Source organism: Atractosteus spatula, chromosome 6 (genome assembly GCF_055471065.1).
Source record: "Atractosteus spatula isolate fAtrSpa1 chromosome 6, fAtrSpa1.hap1, whole genome shotgun sequence".
Classification (NCBI taxonomy): Eukaryota; Metazoa; Chordata; class Actinopteri; order Semionotiformes; family Lepisosteidae; genus Atractosteus; species Atractosteus spatula.
Genome location: NC_142711.1, coordinates 57,193,018 through 57,208,719, shown reverse-complemented (window position 1 = coordinate 57,208,719; position 15,702 = coordinate 57,193,018). Strand labels below are relative to the sequence as shown.

At 33.8% G+C, this 15,702-nt stretch overlaps 1 protein-coding gene across 1 annotated transcript in view; it reads left to right on the top strand.

Moving 5' to 3' along the window:
• Nucleotides 1-15,702, top strand: part of LOC148833085 (cadherin-12-like) — an 80,265-nt gene that overhangs the window by 19,475 nt on the left and 45,088 nt on the right. The gene's annotated exons all lie outside the window — the stretch shown is intronic.

Below are 15,702 nucleotides of genomic sequence, written 5' to 3'. Positions count from 1 at the left end.
TTATGTCATTGCGCTTACACAAACTCAGGTCGAGATGTTCTAGGAGCTGTCTCTAAAGACTATATATGACACCGATTCCTTCATTATCAGCTGCTTATTTCTCTCAAAGCAAAGCAGTAGTACACCATGCATGGAACACCAGTCCATCAGAGGGCACACATATGCATACACTCATACACAAACTGGTCTAGAGATGTAATATTCAGATATTTATTTTAAGGCACTTTACCATGGAGATTTTTTTTTTCAAAACCTATGCAGTAGTCTTCTTTGTTAAAAAAAATATTGTTTAAAGCAATGTATAATCAAAATATTAAATTTATCAAAAAAGAACGTACATCTAATAAAAGTTTCAATTAAATTCTTACATTGAAAAATAATATAACTGTTTAATATTACATAAACAACACTTTGTTGCAGAAGTATTCAAATTACTTTTTTGTATTTTGATCATTTATTCAACTGGGGCAAAATGCAATTATTTTGAGTTACCACCATTTTAATTTAAAGGAAACATGGAATCCTTGCTCTAATACCAGTTGTTTCAAAGCAATACAAAAAGAGTGATTTTTCTTTGGATGAGTGCTAAACAAAGAAACAACATACGAGGAATATAATTAGCAGCAGTTGGATTTCGCACTACTTTCTGGGTATAAAAAACACCCCAGAAAGTCTGATCACAGACTACTATCAGACTACAGTCAGATACAGGCTTTCATCTGCTTTGAAACATCTCCAGCAATTAAGATTACAAAATAGTGAAGACCAATCCCAGATTAAAACACCTGTGTCAGAACCATGACAAGATAATATCGTTGAAAGAACATTGATATAGATGCCACAGTAGTGGTGTGAAATCCCATCTTTTCTCCTGGTGATCAGAGCAGATGGTGTAGCAACAAAAGGAAAGACCTGGGTGTTATCAGAATAGGATGTGAGCATATTTTATGCCTTAGAAAGTAAAATAAAAAAGATTGTGCCTCAGGTTCAAATTCAAATACTCAAATGAAGTTGGTAGCAGAATTTTAAAAGTGAAAATGTAAAGAAATATAGACTAAAGAATAACACAACCCTGGGAACATTGATGCATGGACATGATCAGTTTTGGTTACACAGATGTTCTACTGGATCTTATAAGTTATAAGAAAATGTTTTCTAGGGCATAACCACAACATTGTTTTCTTAATGTATATAATTAAGATCCATATTAATTTAATATAATTCCAGCTTTTTTGTAAGTACATTGTTAGGGTGGAAAATATTTCTTCTGGATTAGTCTTTCAGGAGGAAAAACTGCTGGCTGAAAGGTTTCATCAATCTAGAGCTAAGTAATACACATTAAGAGATAAATTTTTTCTTGTGTTAGAGGAGATGCTTTCCCCCTAACACCATCATGCTTCTACTGAGCTGCTGATTGGCTTGAAAAAAAACAAGTCAAAATAATTCGCCACAGCATATCCCCATGTTACCTTCTATCAAACATAGAAAGAGCAAAATGGCATTGACCAACCATAATCTTTCATCTCACAATATGCTATCTAAATGGATATGCAGTAATATGTTTCGCAGCAATAATTCTGATAATGCAGTTAATGTCTTTCTTATAATACAGCTAAATGAATTAGCATTACAAACAGCTGATTTTCAACACATTGCTCCTACAGTACTTCTGTGCACTTTTAGAGAGTATGTGAGATGGTGTGAAATACAGATAGATACAAAACTCATTATTAGTCTGGTGTTAATGTGAACTGAAACTTGTGTGCAAACACAAACTCACAAAAGTCACAATGTTACAGTAAACCCACTCACAGTTCCTCATTGAAAAATGACAAAACTACAGCAAAATACAGCAAAAAATGACAAAGATAGAGCTAAATGCATAGAGAATAAATAAAAAATCTAAACATTTAAACACAATGACAGTAACTCAAGGTCTAATAACACAAAAATATTTTCATCAAAGTAATAATTGCATCTCTTGTATTTTCTCTAAGTACAGTGCAATATTGCTAAAACATTAAAAGATGCCTTCAGCTTCTGTTTCAATGTGAAAAAGGTGTCAGTTACTGTCTTTGAGGTTTTTCTTTGTTTCTCAATATAACTACCTTTTTAAAAAAACATTTGAATTATTGAGTTTTCGGAAAATGAAACCTTTTTCCATTTATTATTAGATTCATTTAGTTGATTGTGGTGACTACTCAAGCACTTCGATTTTTCTCCTGTACAATTGAAATGCCAACACTTATTCATGCTTTAGGTCATTGCAACACTGAAATGTGAATTTAATTTAATAGTACTTGTTTGTGCAGCAGTTATATTCTCATCAAAATTGTACGGGTCTTCATTTACTAATACCCATAAACATAAAGACCATAAACATAAACACAACCAAACAGTTCCTCAATCCAGTACACCTCATATATTGTGAAAAAAGGTTAAAAACACAAAGCAGTTAGTACATTATATTACAATATTACAGCAAAATAATTACAGCACATTAGAAATCCAATAAAAAAGTATTTTAATTAATAAGCAGCACATCCAATGTCCTACAGTAGAGCAGTGCTTCTATGGCCTTGGCAAATAGGCATTGAAAGTGCAATTTACTGTAGTTGAGGAGACAGCAAGCCAACTGCCTGCTGACAGACTAACATATCAAGAGGAAGCATAAGGAGCCAATAATTATGAAAAATTAGAAAGGACTAAATTTTCACTTAATTTACAATATGTACTAAAGATCCAATTTTAAAATCTAGCTGGCAATGAATTGTAAGCCAAAGAAGGAATGATACAATCCCACTATATAAAATGAGTGAAATGCAGAGCTATTGTATTCTGAATGCCTTGCAGCACAAAAGTTGTTTAAAGCTCCAGCAAGAAGGGGTTTTCAATAATGGAGCCAAAAAAAAAAAAAACAGATTTGGAAAAGGCATGCAGAAGTAAGTAGCAATACTGTACAGATGAAAAAAAAGCAAATTTCATCCCATGATTGAAATGGACTCTGAGTGTCTAGAGTATGATAAAACCCCTGTTCTTCAGAGTTGGTTTGTCTAAAAAGAGTGTGATTAACAAAATACAGTGATAGATTACCGATAAGTGGTTATTCTATGTAAAAGCTTTCTTCATTTTTTTTACTCAATCTAGAAGGGATTTAAAACATACAGTAGGTTTTGGGTGTCAACAGACAATGTCAATTCAGGTACTGTCAGCATAAAACGAAAGAAAACAAACTACAAGATACACAAAAATGTCACCTAAAGGTAGAACTTACAGTAAATACTAAAATGGGAAATTCCATGAATTGCATCTGATAGTCCAACTTTAATAGTGACAGTGGGAAAGAATGATTTAAAGAAACAAAATGATGGCAATCACCAAGGCAAATTTGACAAATGGCAGATTTTAGTAGAGACAGAAATACATTATGATCTGTCAGTTGTAAGGTCAAGAAGTCAAATAAGAAGCACAAGTAAGTGCTGCATGAAAGGCTTGACATTAGCTTCAGGTTCTTCACTGTATGCTTTTCCTTTTTATTTCTGTAAGATATTCAATACCTCTTAACAATTGCTGATCTGATAGGAATACCATTTACTTCTGTCCTATTTACCTGCTTTGTGTAAATTTTTAGCTTCATTTTGAACTTGGCACTACTCTAGTCTTAACATTTTACCTAATATGAAAGTAGTTATTTTGTTGCTCATGTTTTTTTCTTGATCTGGAGAAAAATACTTTGTCCTGTGTGCAATTATACATCATTATATATAGTATTTATATAACACAGTTATAGAAATTACATTTATATAAAAAGTTATACAAGGCAAACTATGCAGTTTAACACTACAGTTTGTGCAAAATACCACTTATTTGCAATGAAGTTTGTGCTACAAAACATAGAAGAAAACAATTATTTTAATGGCAGATTTTATATTGAATTGTATGTTTCTTTTTTTTTAATTAATGTATACAGTAAAAAGTTGTTTTATTATTATATAATGAATATACTGTACATAATAACTCCTACGATGTGTTTTAAACATCTACTATGACTTAAGATACTTTTATCTGTACAACATAAAACAGTTAACATTTTGGTTTGCAAGGCCTACAGTAAAAACATTGCTTACAAATTTAATGCTTAGAATTTAATGTTCTTGCATACGTGTAATGAAAACAACAATTTTATTTTTTGTATAGCACTCTTCACAACACATTGTCATTGAGTGCTTTTTTAGCTTTTTTTCATGGATTATACATATAGGGGTTATAGCATACAATGAATCTAAAGGGGAGTAGTTGTAAATACAGAATTAAATGAATCTGCTGTGATAAAAATGGTTGATCAATCACTCAGGGATTACAAAGTTAAAAATTCAATGACCATAAAACTTTGTAGTCAACCTTGGAATTAATCAGTCTCATACAGTACCATTAAATTAAAATGTACATACTTAAAATAAAAATGGATATTTAATATGTTTCTTCAATTAAGATTAATTCCAATTCCAGGTTAAAAGTTTAAAAAAAAACACAAGAAAACAAGCATGTGATAGGCTAGAGGGTCTACAATAAATCAAATCAGGCAAAAAAATCAGGAGTGTGAAAAGTTTATATCTAAAAATTGTTTTGACGGTTATTTTTATAACTAAATACACATATTTCACCCATAGAAAACAAACTACTAAAACCAGTTGAATTACTCCCTGAGCAGCAGGTGGCCTTTAAGAAGTTTTGTAAGTTACTACCACGTGGAATATCGGTGCTGTATAATATTGAATAAAAGCAGCTGAATTCAGAATAGTGATGGTCACCTTCAGTACCTGTTTTTATTACATACCTAAACATATGTATATGAAACTCTGCACACTGTCGGAGAAAAAGATTTTTCTTAATGTTTCCCAAACCAAAATCCATCAATTTGTTAGAAAAAATGTTTTAATGTGTACTTGAGGAGCACTAACTTAAATTTATTAAAGATATCATTAAAGCACAATGCTACCCACCTGTGCAGTGGCTTCCGGTGTGAACATCTGATGGAAAGCTTAACAGTGTAACCCCCCTTACCCCCAGAGTAAAGCTACTGTGTGAACTTCTTAACAATCCTCTTCCCTTTCACCTCACCCAGAATTATAAGACCAAGCTGAATACATTAGTGATGTCAAGAAGTAGCACTTTTTCTAACATAACATAGCATAACAAAAATATGAATATATCACTTAATTAAAAACATCCACTGCATATCCAAACTGAAATACAGAACAACATCACTTACTGTAGGGAGATTTTTGATACATTTTAACTTATCAGAAACAGTGTTTGTTTCTCAAAATCAGCAAACAAAAACACCCCCCGTAATACCAAAGCTTGAATGCAATAGAAGAAGAAAAGAGAATAGAACAGAAAGAAAAGGAAACAATAGAAACGAAGAGAAAAAAATCAATTAGGAATTATAAAAACTCTTCTGTAGTAGTCAGACATTCTCTGCCTCAGAAACAGACCTGTCAATTATGTAGGGCCATGCAGAGTGGATCATAGTGCAGCTCCCTCTTAACAGATCCTCTGGACTTCAGCTCAGGCAGTCAAGACTGCAAATTCACCACTTCTACAGAACTACTGTAAATGTTTTTCACCTTATTTAAGACTCTCAGCACCACAGGGTAAATCAAGACATTAGCCATTCATTCTCAGAAAAGTCTGGCCCTGCCACATAAAAAGAATTGCATTTGGACACTTTTGGCTAAGAAAAGTCTGCAGAGTGATCATTAGACAGGATTTTCTGGTGCCTCTTCAAGCTCTGCATAACAAAGAAACGTGATTAGCATATGGGGTTTACCAGTTGAAGCTGATGAGATCTATTAATGTGAAGCAGACATAAAAAACAACTAGTATTATTATCAACTGTATTTTATATAGAGCCTTTAAAAGTAGCATCTTTAAAGCATTTTTAATATGTGTAAAAAAACTATTATAAAAACAAAATAAAACAGTTATAAAGATAGCAAATAGCACATAATAAGTACAGATAAAAAAGACAAGCAGTTTAGAAGTACAGGATTGGATAAATGGTCATTAAAAAAGGCAGCAGACACAGACAATAATTAAAAGCCGTTTTGAAAATTACCCTGATATCCTAGCGGATAGAATTCCATAGCTCTAGGACATACAGTGCCTTCAGAAAGTATTCAGACCCCTCCACTCTTTCCACACTTTGTTGTGTTGTAGACTTATTTCAAAATGGATTGAATTGATTCTTTTTTGCCGTCAATTCACACACAATAACCTATAATGACAAACTGAAAACACGTTTTTAGGAATTTTTGCAAATTTATTAAAGATAAAAAACTGAAATCTCCTTTTACATATGTATTCAGATCCTTTATTCGGTCCTTTGTAGGACCACCTTTAGCAGCGATTACAGCTGCGAGTCTCCTTGGGTATGCTTCTACCAGCTTTGCACACCTGGATTTGGGCAGCTTCTCCCATTCTTCCTTGTGGATCCTCTCAGGCTCTGTCAGATTGGATGGGGTTCAAGTCCAGGCTTTGGCTGGGCCACTCAAAAACATTCAGAGACTTGTTTCGAAGCCACTCCAGCGTTGTCTTGGCTGTGTGCTTCGGATTTTTGTCATGCTGAAAGGTGAATCTTCACCCCAGTCCAAGGTTGTGTGCGCTCAGGAGCAGGTTTTCTTCAAGGACCTCTCTGTTTTTGGTCTGTTCATCTTTCCTTCATTCCTGACCAGTTTCCCAGTCCCTGCCGCTGAGAAGCATCCCCACAGCATGATTCTGCCATCACCATGCTTCACCATAGGGATGGTATTAACCAGGTAATGAGCAGTACCTGGTTTTCGCCAGACATTGGCATTCAGGCCAAACAGTTAAATTTCATTGCATTTTAAGTTAAAGACTTTTTGAGTCGTCCAGGTTTTTATATTAGACTCCATGCACAGTTACTGCATTTTTGCCATTTAAACATGAAATATTAAATATGTTATTAATTCATTACATTAAAAAAACATTTTTAAGTTTGAAATTAAATTATATACCCCAAACTGACAAAATCTACAAAATGCTGATATGAATTGGGTTTTTAGATAAGATTAAAAAAATAGAAAATTATCATTTTCATAAATTTACATGCCCTGTTTTACTCCAACCCTGAATCAGGGCAGGTGCAAAAGAACACCTTGAAAGATCCCAATATTAGTGTGTTTCTCTCCCTGTGACCAATATGGTATTACTTGACTTCCAAGTAAATGCATCTGTCTGTGTAAGTTTTCTCAGACAGATATTTAATTTCAAGTCACAATTCACATGGTGATATGATAAACGAATCATGAAAACCAAAGAGCTTTCAAAACAAATCAAAGATGAACTGGAAGAGAGGCACAGGTCAATAGGTTATGCATCCCTTTGAGTACAGTGAAAGACATCATTAAGAAGCTGAATTCCCCCTAGTCTCAGGATGCTAGATCAGGATGCCCATCCAAACTGTGCACTTGAACAATACAGAAAACTGGTTATGGATATCACTATGAAGTCAACAGACTTGAAGGCAGATATGGGAGTCACTGTTCATATATCAATAATATCTCAATCCCTGCACAATACTGACCTGTATGTGTGAGTGGAATTAATTATCATGAATCTCATACAGGTGCAGCCATTCAAAACGAGTGAGGTAAGTTGCGGTACAACGCGGTGGGCTTGTCGCATCAAAATCATATTGTGTCATACTGCATTTTTCCGCATGCAACTTAGATTATGTTAATAGTATCCAGAATCACCTTGTAAAAGCGCCAGGTGGAGCTAATAAAGCTTAACCTCTCATGGACAGCATTTGAGCTGCCACCAAAATCGGTTTCCCGATCACTGCTGAGGGACAATCTTTATTCAATTAAGAATTTGAGTTGTACTGTATACTCTTTAGACTTTTAATTTTAAACTGTGTATTACAGCATGTTAATCATTAAACATTAAAAAGATGGTATATTTTATTAAAGCAAGATTTCTCAGTTGGACAAAAGTACACAACCTACCACCTTCATCATAAATATTTTCATTATGCAGAAATATTTTATGCATCAAAGTCTTTACCGAAGCCATTACTAATAGTATTAATAATGAGTTACCTTGGACAAGCTGTAAACTTAAAGTATTACCCTGGTCCACTTTCTTTGTAACCGTCTTTGTAAACAAAAAGACTATTTTTTCATTGACAAAAAATAACACCATAGCATTTCATTGATCCGATCACTTATTCGTTTCCAATCATACAAAGTAAGTTTTGAGAATCTCTGATTCACCATGCCTTTTACATGCTCATAACCGATATTAATTTAAGTGAATGTTTTCACAGCCTTCCCTATGCGTTTTTACACCATTTTACACCATTTTTTTGACAATATCTTGGTAAGGGAAACAGTGCGAATTTTAATACTAATTAAATGACTGTGGGTACTTTTCCTCCCCCTCTACATTCTCAGAGTAGGATTCTCAGAGTAGAATAGGCTACCCTTCTAACGAAAGACAGACCCCTTCCCCCCACAGACAGGAAAAGTGCCAGCGGGCACTTAAACTTAATATAAACTTAATATGGTCAGAAGAAGCACATAAAAAACGTTTCCAAAATAACCACATGTAAGACTTTGATGCTTAAAATGTTTAAGGAGGAGGTGGAATACTATTGTGTATTTTTTCTTTAAAATACCAATACCAACCATATAAAGTTTACATAATATGTTTATGTTCCTAAATTAATATAGTTTATGACCATCAGATGCGTTATGCTCCTCTTCTTTTTATGCTCAGCTACTAAAATTGCCCTTTAGTTGTAAAATTCCATATAAATATTCAATACTAAACAGATTTACCTGCACAGTAAAGAGATTAAATGATTAAATCTTTTCACTAATTGCCTCTGTCAGTCATTTTGGCCAGCCAATCACTTACTGCGGTATGCCGCGGTGGCTTGTGGGTAGTTGTGTGCGGTACGGGTTTGTACTGTGCATTTTGAATGGCTGCATCTGTATGAGATATCAGACATATGGCAGAAGGTATTATGGTCAGATAAGACAAAAACAGAATTTTCTGTTATGATTGGAAAGTAATAGGTCTGATGCAAGTTCTTCTTAGCTGTCACACATGGTCATGGCAGCATAACGTCCTTGAGTGGCCCAGTCAAATTCCTGACGTAAATACAATTAAACAATTTATAGAGATCCTTCTGGATTGAGGTAATCAATTGTGCCCTACAAACTTCTCAGTACTATAGGATTTGTTACATAAAGAGTGAACAACTTTACACCATCTCACTAGATATCTAAATTATGACAGTTGGAATTGCTACCAAGTATTAACTTATAAAACTGAATCCTTAAACAATCAGTACAATTTACTTTATATATTTTCTTTGGATGTTACTCTGATATTGAGCTTCTTTCACATCTAATAGTATCTGGAAATAGTATCTAGCCTGATCTTTACAATTTTGAACTAAATGTTCGATTGAAAAGGGATTTTTTTTATCTGTAACTCTAGAAAAGAAAACTATATCATGCCTCAAATGCTTATTAGATTTTTAGCAGACATTTGCATCCACCAAGATGACAGGCAATAAAGGTAAGAACCGCTCCTTTTGTTGTTCTTGTGTAGAAGACATTGATGAAGCTAATCAGTGTCACAATATGCCAAAGAGTTATAACAGGGTGATGATAGTAATCTTTTTTTCCAAAAGTTAAATCTGTAATATTTTATTTTTTAGACAGAAAAAAATATATATTCCAGCATTTGGCTCAGTTATGCAAGGAATTAATACTTTTTATTTTTTTTTACTTTTAAATACTACTATCAAGAAAATGTCTTGTATGGGAAAACTTTTCACTTGAACAGCTGTATTTGTAATTTATAGAATCATTTTTCTTAGTAACAGGTGAGCACCCTTTTTAAATGAGAAAAAAACTGCTTTCAGCCCATGAGGGAAAAGATTTCAGCTTCAGTAAGATTTTTTTTTAAATACTACATAACACCAGAGCTTTATTATTTTTTTTTCTCTGACTGACAGATCAAGGTAATATGCTCAGAGATTGCTGTTTCCTGATCTGAATGGTGATGAAGCCCTGCAGTGAGCCATAAATATCATAGGTTCCACAACTATGATTTAAGCCACGAAGATGGCCATTTATATGCATTTCCAGATTGTGTTGCTTGCTTTTTGAGATGGATTTTGCAATACTCATTTATTATCCAACCTTTTCTTTCATTCACTTTCAATGTTTTATCACTGTCTAAAATAAAATAGGAAATGTGCTCCAGTTTACATTATTCTGAAGTTATCTTAATATGAGTACTGAAAATCCTTGTGCAATAGAATTGTTTCACAATCTGTCACACTTTTTTGTAGTAACAAAGTACTGTATTTCTGAATTCTTGAGATTTTATTCGCTTTTGCTAACAGTTTTCTTATGATCTGCATGTGTTTTAAGTCCAATAATCGAAGTCAAATCTTTTACAGCTGTCTGAAATAAGAACACATAACAATGACAAATTATGGAAGCTTAAGAGATAAAGATTTTCAGCTTTACCAAGCACAATAAATAGGGATTACCTTAATTATTTCCTATTTTAAGATTTTACAGCTCAACATAACAAAATCATTCAGATTTAAACTGACGATACCAAAAGCAATCTTGCTTCTCATCAAGATAAGGTGTCAAAATGAAAATGAATTTTATTTTTAACTTGAATATCACTGTTATGGTATTTATTGTATTTTCATTTTTTCATTCTTGATTTCGGTTTCAATATTTCTGTTTACTTTATACATATTTATATATTGTTTAACACAAAGGTTTTTCAAACTTTACACTTGCACTTTACAACTTTGTTTTCTGATACCCCTGCATCTCAACAAACATCCTCTCTGTTTTGAAGCTAGAAGTGTTTCCTCTGCCTGTCACAAACCTTATCTAAAATCTAAGAGACACCTTTCGGTCACCTGAAGCTGTAACAATGCTTTCAAGAACATGATGCATGAGGAAGCCCATATTTCTCTTAAGCAACAGAGTTCAAATTTAAAATGTGTCCTATTAATGGGACACCATAAAAAGGTTGTACAATTGTATTTAAGATTAAAAAATCATTTGAGATTTAAAAATAGTAATGGGAAATAGATTTTTATTGTTAATACTTTTCAGCAGCAAAATCATATAGAACACAAGGAAAATGAGGGCCTGCAGACATGCTTCTCTGACACTCTTGATTGTCAGGACCATTCAACTTCAGTGCCTTACAGAAGATGTAGTACTGATTAGACATTTCTCTCCATGATGTCAGTGTTGATGCTGCAGGCACCCAGAAATCTTCAGCAGTCACTGACATACAGAAAAGCAAAATAACCCTGGCTGACTACTGCCCAGCCTGTCCCAGTGGTGTGTGCCAATTGTATACTTTTGCTTGAGAATTCAGTCACATTTGGATAATGACATGACTGAGGCTCAAATAAGGGATATACTGGGCCCTAGGCACTGAAGCTTGATGTAACTGAGGCATTTAAAGGCAAAGCTTAAAAGAAATATTCTGAATCATCACAAAACAAGGCTGAAGTAGTGTTATATATCATTACATGGATATCGTAAGTTTCAAAGGAAACAGTTACTGTGCAAAAATATCAAAAGTAGAGTCTGAAAAGAATAAATGTAGCTAAAATCAAAACAGGAAATGAGATGAAGAATTTAAAGAGCAATTTTTATTGCTTTAGAAAAAATAGCAAAGAACTGAACAAGTCTCCATACCACTGAAAACATGTAACATCATGCTCAAATTTCTAGCTTCAGTTGTAAAAGCTGTTTTGCTGGGATGCCCTTCCCATTCTCTTCTCCTCCAGTGCAAGAGTGCAAGAGTTGCAAGAAAAGAATCTTTAGCTAAAAAGAAGATTTTTATTTCTTTAAACAGTAAATTTCTATATTGTTTAGATGTATTAAGCAAATAAATATATATTTTAATGTAAATTTCTACTTCTGTTGATCCTGGCTTTCCAACCTCACCATTGCATTTTATCATTTATAATGCAATATAATTATCCAAAGAAACAATAATCTGAGACATAGTTTACCCTTTCTGTTTTTATTGCACATTACAAATCCTCGCGTTACAATGCATCTGTGACTGCAGATACTGTATACCAGCATTTTGGATTCCCACTAACCATTTCTGATTCAGTGCAAATAAAATGGTCTGATTCATATATTTACAAGGTGCCTGTGAAAAGTCTAGTGCTTCTAAAGCTATAATAGTATGCTCTGTGTTTAATGGTCTGTTAAGGAGAGAAGGAGAACTGTATTGTGTGTTGCATCTTTTGCATGATTTTTGATGCTTCTGCTGCAGTAGAATTAAATAACCTACATCACATTGTAAGAAAATATATTATAAAACATTATAAAATTAAAAAACAACAAATCTTAACAATCATACCCCCAATTGTCAAGGAATCCCCCATGTGTTAACACTGCACATTTTTTATTCTCTGGTACAGTGTGGTAACAAAGTAATAACTAAGTGGCAACGTTTTGATATTTACAAAAGCACAAGGTCTTTATCTAAACAGATATTTTGAAATATACACTGAAAAATACACCCAGCCTGTAATTGAGACACAAATACTGTAAAAGGAAAAGAGCTTATGTCTTACCAAATAAAAGATCCCACTCAAGACTAAAGTACTCTATAAATACATACTAAATAAATTGGAACCTTCTCTGTATTCCAAATGATGCATACATATACAGTACAAGTGAGCGATGTCTCATAGCCTAGTGGATAAGACAGACAGGAAATCAGTACTTCCACAAAACTAATAAGTCAAATAATGTTTTAATAAGTCAAATAATGTTTAGAGTTGTGCTGTAATTTCCTAAACAAGGTCTCCTCTTTCTTCTGCCAAAAGAGGAGGTCTCTCATAATGGTTCTCCTATATTCCCCATGCTTCTCTGTTTCTTCTCTTCCACATTTGTTTCTGTGTGGTATTTGTATTCTGTCTTGGGATGTACTTTTAATATGTCTCAGCACCCATGACGGCTGACTTAATGAATTAGCTGAAATTGGTTTGGTCTTACTTAACAATTTAGTACGATTCCCAGGCAGTTTTTCCTGCTTCAGTGGCATGATGAAACTAGGACAACAGGACACCATCGCCAGTGCGTTTAATGCCAATATCAATTAACCTAAGGAAAGCAGTTTGAACCTGCAAAAGTCATACAATACAAAGACTTTTCATTTTATAAGAGATGTCTGCATCTACCCTTTTCATCTTGTTTTCTTTAATCAACCAGAAGATAACTGTTATGCACTGCTATTATGTCATTATTCAGGCTAATCAGCGTGACAACTAAATCAGAACAGTAAATCTTTTGTCTACATATAATTTATGCATGTATTTTGCAAATAACTTTCAGGGTTAAAGTGGCTTTTATGATCATGCAGTCAGCATGAATTATGAGAATAACTAAGTATATACATATACACACATGCCCATATATTTATTACAGATGGCAATAATAACAGGATTAAAATAGAAAAGGAACTGAATTTCAATACAATTAGAATGCCAAACATTGGCTTTTATCTTTTGCAAAAAAATAATAAAACAAGGCAGATAAATAGCCAGCAGGAGAATGTGCTCTAAAGTAGATTGTGCCTCTTACAAAGCAGGCTACTTTAAAGGGTACTGGATAGAAATCAATAATTGTAAGGAAAATGTGTCAAAACCTCAGTCAGCCTGGAAAGTGAAAATTATGCATGAAATGCAAGCTGTGTGTAACTTATTTAAATTACAAATGAGGCAGCAGGTCAGTATAATTATTTTTCATATGCCAATCTCATTATCATGCACTGCTGTGTTGGGGTATCATTATTTTTAATCAATATTCTTTTTTGCCTAATTGGTATGTCTTTCATGAAGTTTTATTTTGTGGTCACAATCCTGTTTATAAAGTCATACTGCTATCCATGCAGTACACAGATTTCAGTTGTTTACTAGCATGAAACAATTATGCTACATTTCAGGATAATTATAACAGTTTATGGGGTGAATTGAATTGCTTGGCTTAAGCAACCTCTTCTCAACATTCCTTGAAATGAAGGTTGAAACTTCCCTTAATTTTACTGTTGCTACTGTTGTTAAGGTCAGGGGTCTCCAACCCTAGTTCTGGGGAGGCTCATTGCAACATGTTACATCAACCTATCCATCTGTTTTCTAACTCACTTAATCTACTACAGGGTCACAGGTGGAGCAGGAGCCTGACCCAGCAAGTAATGGGTAGAAGGTGGGATACACCCTGGATGGGTTACATGTCCATCACAGGGCACACAGAGACACAAACATGCACACACACACACCAGGAAACCTTAGCACCTAGAGGAAACCCACACAAATGCGGGGAGAAAATGCAATCTCCATGCAGATAGCACCCCAGGAACCCAAGGTCCCCAGAGTTGCGAGGTAGAAATGCTTACCACTGTGCCACTGTGTCACCAGTATGTAACAATTAAAATATATTAAATTAAATAGATGATGTCTTCAATTATGTACATTACAGATCATTTCATAGTCAAAATCATTATGTCCTTTAACCCTCAAGAACCATTGTTCACTTCAAGAAAACATTACTTACTTATCAATTGCTAAAGTGCTCCTAATGTTTAAAGAACAGGTGATTTAGGGTGACATTCAGATAATAACTGGATTGAGGCTGTCCAGACTCAGTACTGGAGACTCTCTTTCTAAAGTATTAAGTATCATTAGTATTAGTAAGTATTTCTAATGTATTAGTATGTTTATTTCCTAGTTTAATAATAAAGATGATACTATTGTATATTGTTTAGACATGTTTGAAATTCTGAAATAAGTTTTATTTCATTGGTTGTGTGTTCCTGACTTTTCCTACCCAAGACTGTGTTTTCAATTCTTAGCAGCAAAATCTGTATGATAAAAGTCAGGTGCAAGCAATTAGAGCTTAATTATTGGCAATAGTCAAAACAATCAAACTATTACAAACACTTTTTGTCATGGCAAAATGCTGATTCTGGAAATGGATGTAACTGATCATATTATAACAATTTATTATACATATTTGTGATCATTACATATTGCAGTGGCTGGGGGTGAGCTGAGTTAACAATGTTTTCCTATATTGATTGCCTTATTTAGAAGTTTGGACTGGGGGACTACATTTATATACAGGTAGTTGTCTTGGAGCCATAATTCAAGTAAACATTTACAAAAACAGAGATGATCAACAAGAGTCCTAATAATTTACTCATTCCAAATGAAGTAATTAAGCTAGTCCCCATATGAACAGACCATAGCATAAATACAGGAACAGACATGCAGACAAATTGAGAGAGACAAGAAGGAAGACAGGAAGAGAGAGCATGCAGCAAAGCAGCAACATCATCATTGTCATCCATTATCCTCCTCTTCATATGAAGCTTTTGCTGTGAGACCGTGCCTAAGTGAATTTAGATTTCAAACCAAAATCTGTCTAGGTAATCTGAACTCTGAGTACCAGACTGAGCTTTATTATAAAAGCTCTGGTTGTATTTACTTGGGAATACAGATTTCCTTTATTGTGGAATTATTATGCTAAAAACATATCAAAACACATCTCTCTTATTTTAGTGATGTATTTGTGTTTCAAATTGTTTCCCATC